This window comes from Oryzias latipes, chromosome 2 (assembly GCF_053564925.1).
Source record: "Oryzias latipes strain Hd-rR chromosome 2, Olatipes_Hd-rR_3.1".
Taxonomy (NCBI): domain Eukaryota; kingdom Metazoa; phylum Chordata; class Actinopteri; order Beloniformes; family Adrianichthyidae; genus Oryzias; species Oryzias latipes.
Window position 1 is genome coordinate 23678932 of NC_136238.1, and position 14561 is coordinate 23693492.

Genomic DNA, 14561 nt, shown 5'->3' on the forward strand with positions numbered 1-14561 from the left:
AGAGTGTACAGAAAAGATGGAAGGAGTATTTTGAGGAGCTGATGAACGAGGAAAATGACAGGGAAAGAAGGGAGAAGATGTGGTTGTTGTGGAGCAGGAAGTAGCAGAGATTGGAAAGGATGAGGTTAGGAAGGCTCTGAAAAGGATGAAGAGCGGAAAAGCCGTTGGTCCTGATGACGTACCTGTGGAGGTATGGAAGTGCTTAGGAGAGACAGCAGTGGAATTTCTAACGAGGTTGTTCAATAGGATTTTAGAGAGTGAGAAGATGCCTGAGGAATGGAGGAGAAGCGTTCTGGTCCCGATCTTTAAGAACAAGGGTGACACGCAGAACTGCAGCAACTATAGAGGAATAAAGTTGATGAGCCACAATATGAAGCTGTGGGAAAGAGTAGTGGAAGCCAGGCTTAGGAAGAAGGTGGAGATTTGTGAGCAGCAGTATGGTTTCATGCCCCGTAAGAGCACCACTGATGCCATTTTTGCTTTGAGAATGTTGATGGAAAAGTACAGAGATGGTCAGAAGGAGCTGCATTGTGTGTTCGTAGATTTAGAGAAGGCGTATGACAGGGTGCCGAGGGAGGAGCTGTGGTACTGTATGAGGTCGTCTGGAGTGGCAGAGAAGTATGTCAGAGTAGTTCAGGACATGTATGAGAGAAGTATGACGGTGGTGAGATGTGCTGTAGGTCAGACAGAGGAGTTCAAGGTGGAGGTGGGACTACACCAAGGATCAGCTTTAAGTCCTTTTTTGTTTGCTATGCTGATGGACAGGCTGACAGACGAGGTAAGACAGGAATCTCCCTGGACAATGATGTTTGCGGATGACATTGTAATTTGCAGTGAGAGTAGAGAGCAGGTGGAGGAACAGCTAGAGAGGTGGAGGTTTGCTCTGGAAAGAAGAGGCATGAAGGTCAGTCGTAGTAAGACAGAATACATGTGTCTGAACGAGAGGGATCAAGGTAGAAGCGTTAGGTTACAAGGGGCTGAGGTGAAGAAGGTGCAGGAGTTTAAGTACTTGGGGTCAACAGTTCAGTGTGATGGGGAGTGTGGAAAAGAGGTGAAGAGGCGAGTGCAGGCAGGTTGGAGCGGGTGGAGGAAAGTGTCAGGAGTGTTGTGTGACAGAAGAGTGCCAGCAAGACTCAAAGGAAAGGTGTACAAGACAGTGGTGAGACCAGCTCTGCTCTATGGGTTAGAGACGGTAGCAGTGAGACAGAGACAAGAGGCTGAGATGGAGGTAGCGGAGATGAAGATGTTGAGGTTCTCCTTAGGAGTGACCAGGTTAGACAGGATAAGGAACGAGTACATCAGAGGGACGGCTCATGTTGCCTGTGTTAGCGACAAAGTCAGAGAAGCCAGACTGAGATGGTTTGGACATGTTCAGAGGAGGGATAGTGGATATATTGGTAGAAGGATGTTGGAGATGGAGCTGCCTGGCAGGAGGGCAAGAGGACGGCCAAAGAGGAGATACATGGATGTCTTAACAGAGGACATGAAGTTGGCTAATGTTAGGGTAGAAGATGTCCATGATAGAGTGAGGTGGAAAAGGATGATTCGCTGTGGCGACCCCTGATGGGAAAAGCCGAAAGAGAAAGAAGAAAAGAATTGGGGCTTGACAAAATCCAAAAGTTTTGAAAAAGTATAAAAGGCTCCTTGTTGTGTTTGTATCCCTGCAGTCCTCTCTGAGCATTGGGTGACTAAAGAGGAAGATCTCTGTAACCAGCAGAAGAACTAAAGAATGGAACAGGAGGAACCAGAACCTCCACAGATTAAAGAAGAACAGGAGGAACCAGAACCTCCACAGATTAAAGAAGAACAGGAGGAACCTGAACCTCCACAGATTAAAGAGGAACCAGACGAACTCTGCATCAGTCAAGATGAAGATCAGCTTGATTTGAAGCAGGAGACTGATACCTTGATGGAGATTTCTATTTATGAGGAAGATGAGAACAGTGAAGCAGATCTAAACAATCAGCAGAGCTTTAATGTAACTGATAGTCAGGATGAAGAAGGAAACCAACATGAAGAATCAACATAAACTACAGATGAAGAGACAGACCCACAGAACAGAGATCAGAGGAAGAGAAGAGACAGAAGTCATGTCCGAAGTGTGGACAGCTCTCACATGTCAGCAGGTCAGTGTGACTCTGAGTCTCAGCTCCACACTATCGGTATGTTCACTTCAACAACGGTTCTATCTTGAGCTTCAAGCTCTCCAAACATGCAGTCCATCAACAGCGTGTCCTGGAAGAGTCTCTTCTGTCCCTTCCAGTTGAAAAGACAGAAGACATTGTTGGTCAGTGCAGCCGACAACGATCCAGGGTTAGTCTGTCATCTAACTGTAGCTTTTAGAACAGGGCTGTGTTTCGCAGGCCAACCACTAACCTGTCGTGGGTTAGTTTGTCACATAGCTGTTAGGGTTGGGCGATGTCCCCTAAATCGGCCGTTGACGATGTTTGCTGTCAACCATCGGGATGGACGATGATATCGTCGTGGGGGGGCTATTTTCAAATTGTTCGTTCCTATATAATTGCTATTCGTTATTTTACTTTATTACTTTATTTATTTTATTTCCCAACTAATGACTAATCCGCGATGATCCAGTATAAACTGAGGGAAGTGACTTTAACAAAAAAAATAACAAACAAAATAGAAAAGAAGTGGTCCGCTCCCGCACTTAATCAGTCAAGTGGACCGGCGGAGCGCGGACTTACAGCTTTGTGTTTGATGGGAACGGGGGGGGGGGGGGGGGGGTGCTTTGTTACATGAGCGGTATGTGTGGGAGATTTAAGACTGCGATCCGTCCCACAGCTCTAGGGGTATGAGCTATCAAACTCAGAACCGGGTCTAAAGGTGTGTGTCTGAGCACAGCTCTGATCGTCAGCACACACAGCGGTTTGAGCTTCAAAGCAGAAATGTCGCTCATTCCTTAGAAAACATTCAAACAATCACGTGGATTTGTGTTTCCAGTCGTGTCCCGACTAAATAAAGGCTGACGTTATTCCCACATGTTTACGTGCAGCCAGGATGCAGCGCCACCCAAAGCTAATGTTGTTAGCCCGTGTTAGCATACTGCTAATCCTGGCTTTGTTCAGAAAAAAGCACTGACCACACGGATTAAAATTCAAATGATGAGCGAACAGGTGTTTCATAGTAACCGTAACATTATTAAAAGCACGTTTAGAATATCGTCTCGTATATTACCGAGCTGACATGTCAATGTATATAGCCGCTCGGCGCTGTTTAACATTGTTTTGTATTAAATTGTTACATTCAATAAAGTTTTGGGAAAAAATAGCCGCTCGGCGGAAGTTATATCCTCTTTCGGTTTGTCAAACCCTACTACGCATGTGCGAATGATTTATTCCGACCGAAAGTGTGACCTTATTAAACGTTTGTTATATTCTGAAAACATTTTTCTGGGCCCATCTACACGGTTGGATTCTAATCCGACCATTGATCCCATCAAGATATTTTGTACATGTAACCGCGGCTTATGGTGTCGACTCGCAACGTGGCGGGGGCGTGGCATCACGATGGTGGTCTCTCCATCGGGATGTCACTCACCTATCACGATGGACGATGGTATTAGGGCACAACCCTAATAGCTGTCCATAGTCACAGTGTTCTGCTAACACATAAAGTGCCTTTTTGAAGGAATCCACAGTTTCTTCCGGCTGCTGCACACGCCAATTAAACTTGGCTCTTTCATAAATTACGTTCTTCTTTGGCACAAAGAATGAGTGTAGCCCCGCTTTTACCGATGCATGCTGTTTACTTTTATCCACCGTTAGCGTTAGCCCTCTAAGAACGTCTTCAGCTTCGTCCCCCATGCACTAAGTCAACGTGTTTACCTGGTTTTCTTCCGACGTCGCACTTAGGTTGCTTTCGAGCCGAAAGCACTAAAATCGTCTAAACCACTGCTCCCATTCTTGTGGTTTTGTGAAGTTTTGTAAAACGACTCTGGAGATTGTATGGCAAACGTAGCATTTCTTCATAGAGCTGTGACGGTGTCGAATTTTTAATCACCGCGGTGATGAACCACCAGGGGGCGCGGTGTCGCGGTTAACCGCAGCCCCCCCCAAAAAATAAAAAATAAAAATAAACACAAAATCCCCCGGCGGCCGCATCGGAAATAAATAAATACAGTTACAACGTACTATTCTTTGTTAACAAATAACAGTAACAATTAACAACTACATATCTAACTTGTGAACTAACTATAGGTGTTGTAGATTGGCTGTGTGTGTGAGCACTGAAGGAATTTATTTTTTGTGGTTCTCATTTCTCCTAGGTTTTTATCTTCATTTTATTTCATTGAAGGTTTTCTTTCTGGTTTACTGTGTGTGGGTTTCAGTCATTTCAATTAAAAGGGACTTCCTGATAATTGCATATGTAAAGAGGTTTCAGGAATGCAGCTCCAACCTCCAACCCCCTTCAGGAGAAAACAGTCTTTGATCTTCTAAGACCATCTGGAAGCCTTAACTGTAGATCTGACATGGACCAGAATTAAATTGTCTCCAGGATTCAATTCAATTCATGGGAACCCCCTGAAGGTGTCAACTCACATGAAAAGGACAAAGAGTTGGGACTGATTGCCTGCGGAGAAGGATCCGGGCGACTGTGCTGGACCCCCATGGGGACACTGTTGGTGGTCGGACAGTGGTCCGTCTTTGAAATAACCCCCCTGGACGTTTGAAGCAGGAAGCTAGGACCAAATGCTGTAACTCCTAACATGGGCTGAAGGAAGTAGGCGGGCTCCTCTGTCAGCCAATCTCCAGCGACCAGAGGCGGAGATTCGGCGGCCATCTTGCTCCCGGGGGAGGATGTTCTGACCACATGCTTAAAAGTCTGAACTCAAGGAATTTTCCTGTGTCTCCAGACAAGCTGCATGTGAATTCGGAATGTAACCTCTTGCGTATTGCAGGCCTTGATTTTGGACACCCAGATCGATCTGTTTTATTTTGTTTTACTGTTTTTAGAAATATTGTTAGGGAATACATTTGTTAAACTTAATCCGGCTGAATCCCGTGGTTTTCTTCTTCTCGACTTTATTGAACATGCAACAAAGGAAAGTAATCTCAAAGCGACAGATTATATTTTCCAACATTAATTGGTGACCCCGACGTGATAAGTGGGGGAGAAACGCGGAAGCGCAACGCGGGTAAGAGGACCGATAGTGGTTTATTATGAGATTTCTGAGACTTTCGGCGAAAAGTCGGTGACGCTCCCCCCACGTCCTTGACTTCCCTCGAGGCCTCACAAACAAAAGGTAAAGCAGGAACCTGTTCGTAAATTCTGCATATTGTTTACGTTATTCTTTTAGTGAATAACTCAAATTGTGGGGAAGTGAAGTATGTGGACGGCATAGCGCACCTGTATAAGTTTTGTAGTTCACCCTCCTGAAACAGCAGATTGGATTTAGGAAATTTATGAAATTGAATCTAAGGAAATTGTGCAGGTTTTGTGTCTGTTCAGCCTGTCAAAAATTGAATAAACACTAAATTGGGAGCGGGTGATATTTGGATTACGTTAAAATTTAGGAGGTTTTGCGTCTGTTTGAGCCTGTACGAAATCCCGTACGAAAACAACAGTGTTACTAGAGGAACTAATTTTGCGCGTTTTAGGATTTTCGGAAAAACCAAGAAGGCAGCGAACCTTCACAAATTATTTTTAATGCGTAGAGAAACCACAGAGAGATTCACAATAAAAATGAAAGGTGCACTAGGCAGAAGAAATGAGGAAACCGGTGAATTTTCTTTTGACGACAGACGACGCTGACGACTTGACTTGACAACAGCGGTGAAAATGGCTTGAATGAGAATGAATGGAATGAAATGTATGCGATTTTGGAAAGAATGGGATGAAAATGTTTGAAATCTGTGTATTTTAACTGTATTTTCCACATGTCCCTGTGTATTGTCTGCTCCATGGACGCAGCCATCTTGTTCATCATGTTTACATCGAACGGACCAATGACGGGACGTTTTACTTGTTTTCGAATGTGTAGACGACTGTGATTGGGTTTGTCTGTACCACGTGGTAAGCGTGACGGAGTCCTAGCCAAAATGGCGACGTGTGGCTGTGATTGGCTTTGTTTGTACCATGTGGTCGGCGAGACGCGTCCCTGACGACCAAATATGACGGAACGTGCTGAACTTTTTCATGAGGAACATTTGAAGAGTTTGGGATGTAATTTGCGGTAAAATCATGATCGTCATTATCGAGCGTGGTAATGACCTCGGTTGTAGTTTAAAAACAAATGTCAGTGGGTTTTCGGTTCGCCGAAAAAGGTTTTTATGTTGCACAGCGCCTCCGACGGGAGCCTCTGCCGCAACGGCGAGATCAACGTGCATGGTTGCAGGGTCTAATACATTTGGGGTAAAATAATTTTGTAATTATTTCGGTTTTCTTATTGTGAATACATGCCTCTATTTTGTTTGTATGTCCTAATAACCGCGATTAAGTTCAGTTTTGTTTGAAGAAGTATTATTGGCATTTTTAATTTGTTTAATTTAGTTTTTCTGTTTGTTTTGATCTTGTGCACTGCTGTTTGAATGAGAAGCGAATGAGTGGCGGTTTTGTTTGTTTGAATCATAATCAATAGTATTTGAAAATTGTTATCAGAATGGGGAAAAGGACGAGGTAAAGGAAAGGGAAACATGGTTTTTGAGGATGTGGAAGGATGTTGCAATGTAGAGACAAGAAATGTGAGGTGAAAAGCAGGAGAAACTAAAAGGCATTGTAAGTAAAATGGAGGGTCTGTGGGCATGGAAAAGTGTGGTATGAAAGTGCAGGGTCTGGTAGAACAGGAGAAGAGGGAACATGAATGTTAAAACGCTAGTTATGAACGATTCATTTCTGTGAAATGGTTTATTTTTGTTTGTGTAAGGTACCTAATTTGTTGTGTTATGTCTTTTGCAAAAACGGTTAAAAGTTCTTGTCTTTGTATTGATTGTCTGTGTTTTAGAGTGTGAATTGTGTTTTTGGTTAAATAAGGAAAAGCTTAAATTGTGGGATTTTGTTGCTTTTAGTACTTCTCCAAATTCTTTTTGTAGGGCAGCAACAGTCCTTAAGGGTAAGTCAAAACAATTTGTCTTTATTTTTTTGATTAAGAGTGAATGATTAGCGGCCAGAATGCATGTAAGACAATATATTTTTCAAAGATTTTGCTCCAGGTCCGTCATATCGGACAAAGAAAATTTTAGGGATTTTTCCCTTTGCTGGTTTTCATTACTGATCAACTGACGGTGTTGGAGACGGTGAAGACTGAACATGACTAATACATTTCTAAATATCTTTCCAAGCAGAAGAGCACCCCCCCCCCCCCCCCCCCCCCGGGATCTCATAAAACTTTAGGCAGAAAACCCCCCTCTGCTACGTGGGTGAGTGACAAAGGCGCATAAGTTTACCATCCTCCGCAGCTCACTACCTTCACAGGAGGGAGCCGAGTCAGCAGTGACTGACCCCCAGAGCACATTTGAAGAAACAGGACAGGAGAGAGGGGGAGGTTGAGCAACTGAAGAAAAACAATTCTTTACCCTGCTGAAATGATTCACACAGGATAAAAGGTGTTTTAAAAAAGAAAAGGAAACTAACATGAATTTTGACTTTTGATGCCCTCAGAGACAGCAGTAATGACGTGTCATGCTCAGCCATTCGGAGGCCGAAACAGGAGGACGGGTGGAAAAATCCTGGGAGAAGCAGGCCACCCAGGGGACCCCAGCAGCAGTTGGAAATGGCATCTATGGCGCTCTGAACCCTGACAGCCCACAACGAGGTGCCCAACAGCAGAATGTACAGACCAAGAGGCAGAGGGTCTGGAGGAAAAATGAACAGTACCCATGACCACTCCAAGCCCTCCTCCACCGTGGCGAGGACCACAGGGCAAGTCGGACAACACCACTTGATGCAGGAGCCATTGTCTTTTTCAAGCTCAAAGGTAACCACTGATGAGTCTACTGGACACTCTACCTGCTCTGACAAATGAACAGATGACTCCTCAAAACCTGCAAAAGACCATCCGACTGACTTTTGACCAGATGGTGGAACATTCATGCGTGCATTCACCAAACACGCCTGTGAATCTGTTGGGATGGGACAGTCTTGTCAAAACAGGAGACAGCAGACTGCATGCCATGCCGGACACCACAGCCGACCCCCACTGCAGACATGTAAAGGGCCCTGAAACGCCAGGTGGTTCTTTCTCTCTCTTCTTTTTTTTTTAGTCCAACAGCATCCCTCTTCTGAAACCATGTCGTGTTGTTGTTTTTAAAGAAAGCTCTGGGACAGGTCGTGCTGTAGACTGGACTTTATTTAACAACCAGACACAACCAACACAGTCCTGCAGTCCTGCTACTGCGCCCCCTATTGGGCCCGCCTCTCACGACATCCCCTTATCTAGGGTTTAACCCCCAACATGTATAATATCACATCATTCTGATCTGCTGTGTCAAATCAGCCGCTCCTGAATTTTTAGTCCTCAGAGCGAACACGGCTGAAATCCATTTCCGGTTTTCAAAATAAGTTATAAACACTCAAAAGTCAAATGAATGATTACAAGAAAGACAACCTATTATTCCTATATTAATAAAACAAAAATGTATTATGAAAAAGGGCTAACAGAAGAAGAGAGCAAGTATTTACGTGCTTGTCAGAATCAAACAAAGAAAACATGAATATTTCAAGCACCAGTAGCTCTAGCTCCAGTTCCAGCGATGAAGAAGTTATTGTTCTGTTGAATGATGAAAGACGCGGGAAAAGACGCCGATTTTGGGTACATCCCATAGTTACGAGAAGAGGAGAATATGTGGAGTTTTATCGACTGGTACAAGAGCGGAAAATGTATCATGAGCGTTTTCTGGGATATTTTATTTCATAAATATATCATTATATCATTATTTCTTCGCGGCAGTGTAGACGCTACTTGGCGTCTATCTTCTTCGGTGGTATGTGTGCTCAGAAAGGCAGTTTTGTGTTTCGGCGTCCCCAAGTTGTGTTTTACTGTATCTTCAGAAGCTCCAGACACGTGTGCAAAAGCGCTGTTCTCATTCGTTGTATAGTTTTTGACGCGGAGCGTCAAACCAAAAAAACGAACTCGAGGCGTTTTTTTAAAAATACCGCTTTTACGCGTGGCGTTTTTCGCGTCGGTATGCACACTCACATTGGTGCCCTTTGTTAAGTCACAAGGCGTTAAATGTCGGCGAATATCGCGCGAGAAATTTCCTCCCGGTGTGTACGGGCCTTAAGATTGGGTGTATATGATCATACTCCAAACCATATCATAGGCTGTTTATGCTTGTTAATTGTAAATGCAATTAAATTTTTCACATGTAGACATGTTACAATGAAAGACTTTTGAGAATAAGTACAAACATTTCATTATGAAAAAAGAATTGTAGACTTGATTAAAGGTCCAATACTGTTTATTTGTGATAAAATGTTTAAGATTCTTAAATATTACTTCTTCATAATCTGTGATAGTAAGTAGCATATTTTACTTCTTCACTTTTTGAATAATCCCAAACTCAATAAAAGAAAAAGACAGTTTCCAACTTGAAAAATCCAGGTGTAAAATTGACATAATATTGCCTATTTCTGCCTGACATGATGTCTTCTAGAAACTGTAGAATAGTTTATTTCATAAAACGTCATAGTAACTTCTGTAAGTTACTTCCATGAAAACACACAAATTATTTTCAGGCACTTTTACTGTGGAAAAGTGGAATTATCCAGTTGTGGACCCAAAATATTTTACGTTTTAACAAATGCTGATCGCCATTGTCAAACAGAGATGCTGTGTTTGAGACACTGTAGTTTATGATATTGCCATAATCCACAATACTAACTACTTTCATTCTCTTCAGGACTATGTTGGCTACCCAGGCAGTCATTTCCAGGCACTTTTACCGTAAAAAATTGGAGTTATTCATGTTTGAAAACCCAAATATTTTATGTTTTCACAAGCGCTTATCGCCTTTTTCTGTCAGAGATACTATATTTGAGACACTGTAGCAAAATGTTTTGCCATAATCTATGACACCTAGGGGTTGTGCCGATGGATGATACCATTGTCCATAGTGATGGCTGACTGACAATACGCTGGAGAGACAGCATCGTGATGCCACGCATGCAAAATATTTTGATGGGATCAATGGTCGGATTACAATTCAACCGTGTACATGGTCCCAGAAAAACTTTTTCCGTTTATAACAAATGTTCTAATGGGTCATACTTTCGGTTGGAATAAATCATTCGCACATGCGCAGTTGTGTTTGAAATACCGGAAGAGGAAATTAGTTCCGCCGAGAGGCTACATACATACATAGATATCTGGCAGCTCTGTAATATCCTAGATGATCTTCTAAACATGGTTTTATTAATGTTACGGTTATTATCAAGGGCCTGTGTGGTCATCATTTCAATTTTAATCCGTGTGGTCAGTGCTTTTTTTGTGGAAGAACGGAGCCAGAAGAAGCCAGGACGAAGAGAGGCTAACACGCGTTAAGAACATTTAGCCTTTGATAAACATAAAATCCATGCAGGAAATGCTGCAATCTGCAGCTTGGCTGAACGTAAATATGTGGGAATAACGTAATATATATATATATATACATATATATATATATATATATATATATATATATATATTTTTTTTTAAGTGTAAGAAAAAACAAAGAATGACCAACAAGTTTCTATTGGGGAAATAAAATGCTGTTTATTTTCAGAATTAATGTAGCTTCTCTAGTGCTTTAAACAGTTCAGGAGCCTGAATGGTGCTTTAAAAATAAAGGGTGGGGGACACACACTGATTCTTTTCAGAAACAATAAAGTGTGATGATGAGGCAGCATGACAGAAAGAAGGAAAGTTGCTTTAATGTGACAAAAAAGGGGCTTTGTTTACATTTCTGCTCTGCTGTACCTTTGCAGCCAAGCTTCTCACACACGGAAGTAAACTGGTAACGCTGATCACCTCAATGTCAGCCTTTTTCAGAGCATTGTACACATCCCCCTGATCCATCAGGTCCCTAAACTAGAATCTATTGCTTTGAGGTTCTGCAGAACTTTGGCCCGCTTTGCTAGCATGTTAGCAGATGCTAAGCGCATTAGCATATTAGTTGCTGCCGTTCTTCTTTGTCTATCTTATTTATCTGAGCCGCTAAAAAGCACTGAAATCCACGTTTTCATATCTTACTGGCAGCAACATGGCTCAGAGTTTCTGTTTGGTATCCATTCCAAGTAAAAACTAAGTAGTTCATGGCTGTGTCCGAATTACCGCCCTAACCTCTATATAGTGCACTATATAGTGCAGTCGCCATTTTGTAGTGCTGTCCGAATCTACAGTTCAAAAATCATGTGCACTAGAAATTTCCCAGAATACTCTACGAAAAACCAGTGTGGATCGATGCTCACTCGATCGGCGAATATTGCCCAGATTGCACTGCGTTCATACCAGAATGCATTGCGTGTGACCCACAATTCACTGCGTTTGAATTATTCGAAGATGGCGGACGGTTGCGCGAGAAAGAGGACTTAAAAATGTAAGTATATTGTTGTGTTTAATATGTTATATTCCTCAATCGTGTTTAATATGTTATATTCCTCAATCGACTATCTACATTGTTTTGAAGCTCATCAATTTCGGTAATGCTAAAGCTAACGCTAGCGCGAATTAGCGCCGAATGCTAAAAACAAACGCTGTTGATATTACATAAAAAAATGAGTGAGTTCTAACCGTAGTCATAAGTTATTAACACATTTTTTAAATGTGTTTATATATGTAGGGACTGACGAGGATAAGGAAAATCTGATCCATCTGTGGATGGAGAAAGATAGCCTGTTTGTTTTCAGGCAAGCTCGTGCCGGATGGGATAAGAGACACTTGATCAGATTTGTATTTATTTATCAAACTGTAATAGTTGTCATGTTGGGATAAAGGTTGTTGTTGAAAGAGGAGAGGAGGAAAGAGCACGAAGGGACAAGAGTGACAGGAGAGTCTGTTAAGCCTACCTGAGTTTAAAATGTTGTTTTTGCGGCGGTCCCATGCCATGCTCCTACCTGGACCAACCGTGGGTCGGGTGGGTGGGTGCCTGGAGTGCGGAGCGGGTCTCCCTTGGGGAGTCCTGGCTCGTACCTGGGGTCGGGGCGGGGGGATGCCCGGAACTCCTGGGTGGTGGTGGGGTGCTCGTCTGGGGCTGTGGGCGTCCCTCTCCGGTGGGGCCCTGCGTTGGGCTCTTCCGGCGCGGCGGGGGGGCTGCTTTCCTGGCTGGGCTGGGGCGGCGCTCTCTTTCCCTCCGCGCCTCCCTGCTCTCTGGCTCTGGGGGCCTCGCGGCGGTCCTGCTGGCCCTGGCCTGGGTGGCGGTCTTGGTCGCCCGGGGGGCGGTTGTTCCCTGCCTGTTCCCGTATGGCGTTGGGGGAATTCCGGCTGCCGCTGCTGCTGCGGCGGGGGTCTGGGTGTGGGGGTGGCTGGGCGCTCCTCCTCCTTCTTTTCACATTCCACCATCCATTTTAGAAGAACATAAACACTCACTTGAGCACAGGTGTTAGCTCACCTTTGCACTAATAGTTTGCATGATTGAATGAATGAAAGATTTCACACTAGTTGGTTTAAAGTCATAGGTATGCGTTCGTGAACACTATCTGTTTTGTGTACATGTTGACATGTGGACATTTTTGCAGCTAGCAGGTGTGTTGATAATATTTGAGTGTGTGAACAGGCCCCGCCCTTTTTGTACTACATTTGAACCGTACCGTAATGATAAACAACCAGTAAACCTGTCTGCTCTATGCTGCTTCATGGTCTTACCCCCCTTCCCCTCCTATTATCACCCCCTACCCCCCCTCTCTCTAACGTCCCTCTCTCTTCTTCCCCTCTTTCCTTTTCCGTCCGGTCCAACACCAAAGATTTTCAAACATGGTTGAAATTAATAAAGTTTGGCCTCAATTACAAAAGGGGGTTTATTTAGACATACCTTTGGTTTGTCTGAAGATGAATAACCCCTCTTGTTAAAATAAAATATGTCCAACACAAGAGGCCCTCAGCTCTCATCTGTTTGCCTAGCTGTTGGACAGGACAAGTTAAAAAAATAAATAAATAAATAAATAAATAAATAAAATTAAAAAAAAAAATATTGTTCACAAAATGTAACGTCGTCGTTGTTTTTGCAATTTGTTTAATAAATGCAGGAACAAAAATGAATTATTTACATGTATTATTTAAATCTGAGCCATTTTTAACAATTTCAAAAGAATTTTCATATAAATATCAAATGTACATATTTACATTTTCGTTTTATATGTTAACATTTATTTTTATACATCTTAACAATAATCCTGGTCTTCTACAGTTGGAGCTGAAAGGAATGCAGAGATTTGTCCTCGCTGACGGACGCCACTTTACCCGTCCTACTGGTTCCTGCTGTGGCTCAACATCTGTGGCTCCAAGCAGTCCCCTTCGCTGATGCACAGATTGTGCAGAACTGAACTGCAGGCAATGATTTTCATTGCAAAGGTTGGTTTTACTTCCAGTGCCCCCAGAAATATTGCTGTCCTCCTCATCTGCCAAATGCTCTCTCTCCACCACAGAGCGTGCCTTGGCGTGGTGCTGGTTGTAACGGGCCTGAACCACATTCCTCATGGGTTCCCTGTAGGGTGTCAGCAGCGTGATGGGATGAGCAATGCAGGGATACCCACCATCACCCAAAATGATCCTTCAGGTGGGTAATGTTTGATTTACATAAATTGGGCTTTTACGTAGAACCTGTGAACTGTGGACTGATCCTTGATTCCCAACAAAAATATCTCTAAATTTGGCATTAGTCACATACAGCCTGCAGTTGAATGGAATAAAAAGGCTTCCTGTTAAAATAACAAGCTGCATTTTCTTTTAGGGCCTTTATTCTTCAGTGGCAGCCATCAATGCTCCTTGTGACCCTTTGGAAGGAGAAAGACTCGGCGAGCTGCTATAAAACCAGAGGTGACTAATGGCAGTTCATTCCCACTGGATGCTGGGTGACCCTGCTCATCAGCTGAAGGATGCGGTCTGCCGTCCTGTGGACAACGTCCCTCACAGTGGACCGTGGCATGTCAAAGGCCCTGGCTACCACACTGTATGATGTGCCACACGCCAGGCAGAAAAGAAACACCAGGACCTCAGTCTCCTGTGTGCCCCCCCAGAGTGTGAGGAACCCGAAGCTGCTCCACCAGATGCTCAATGGTCCTGCGGGTCAACCGATTTGCAGGTCTGCCGGTCTGCCGGTCTATTTCATTGAGAAAATTAAATCTGATTTTTTTTTGAATGTTTCATTTTATTCTGATGTCGTACATTTTAGTTTATGACGTATTTATAAATGCTGGAAAATCTCGTGGGTTTTTTTTTTGCTGGGTTTTTGGATTTTTATATAAATATTTAAAAATTAAAGTATTTTTGTTTAAAACAAGTGATATGGTTTGACTCTGAATAAAAAATACTAAACTTTGATCTCACAAGTGTTTCATGTAGACTATACAGTTCATAATCCAGTGTTGAAAAAGAATGTTAAACTCTTACCCAGCAGACTGTGTAACCTTGA

At 43.2% G+C, this 14561-nt stretch overlaps 1 long non-coding RNA gene across 1 annotated transcript; it reads left to right on the forward strand.

Moving 5' to 3' along the window:
- The first annotated feature begins 13306 nt into the window (after positions 1-13306).
- Positions 13307-13942, forward strand: LOC144988376 (uncharacterized). Its single transcript, XR_013652265.1, has 3 exons — positions 13307-13501; positions 13576-13706; positions 13881-13942. It is a non-coding gene; the product is annotated as an uncharacterized LOC144988376 (long non-coding RNA).
- The last annotated feature ends 619 nt before the right edge of the window (positions 13943-14561 follow it).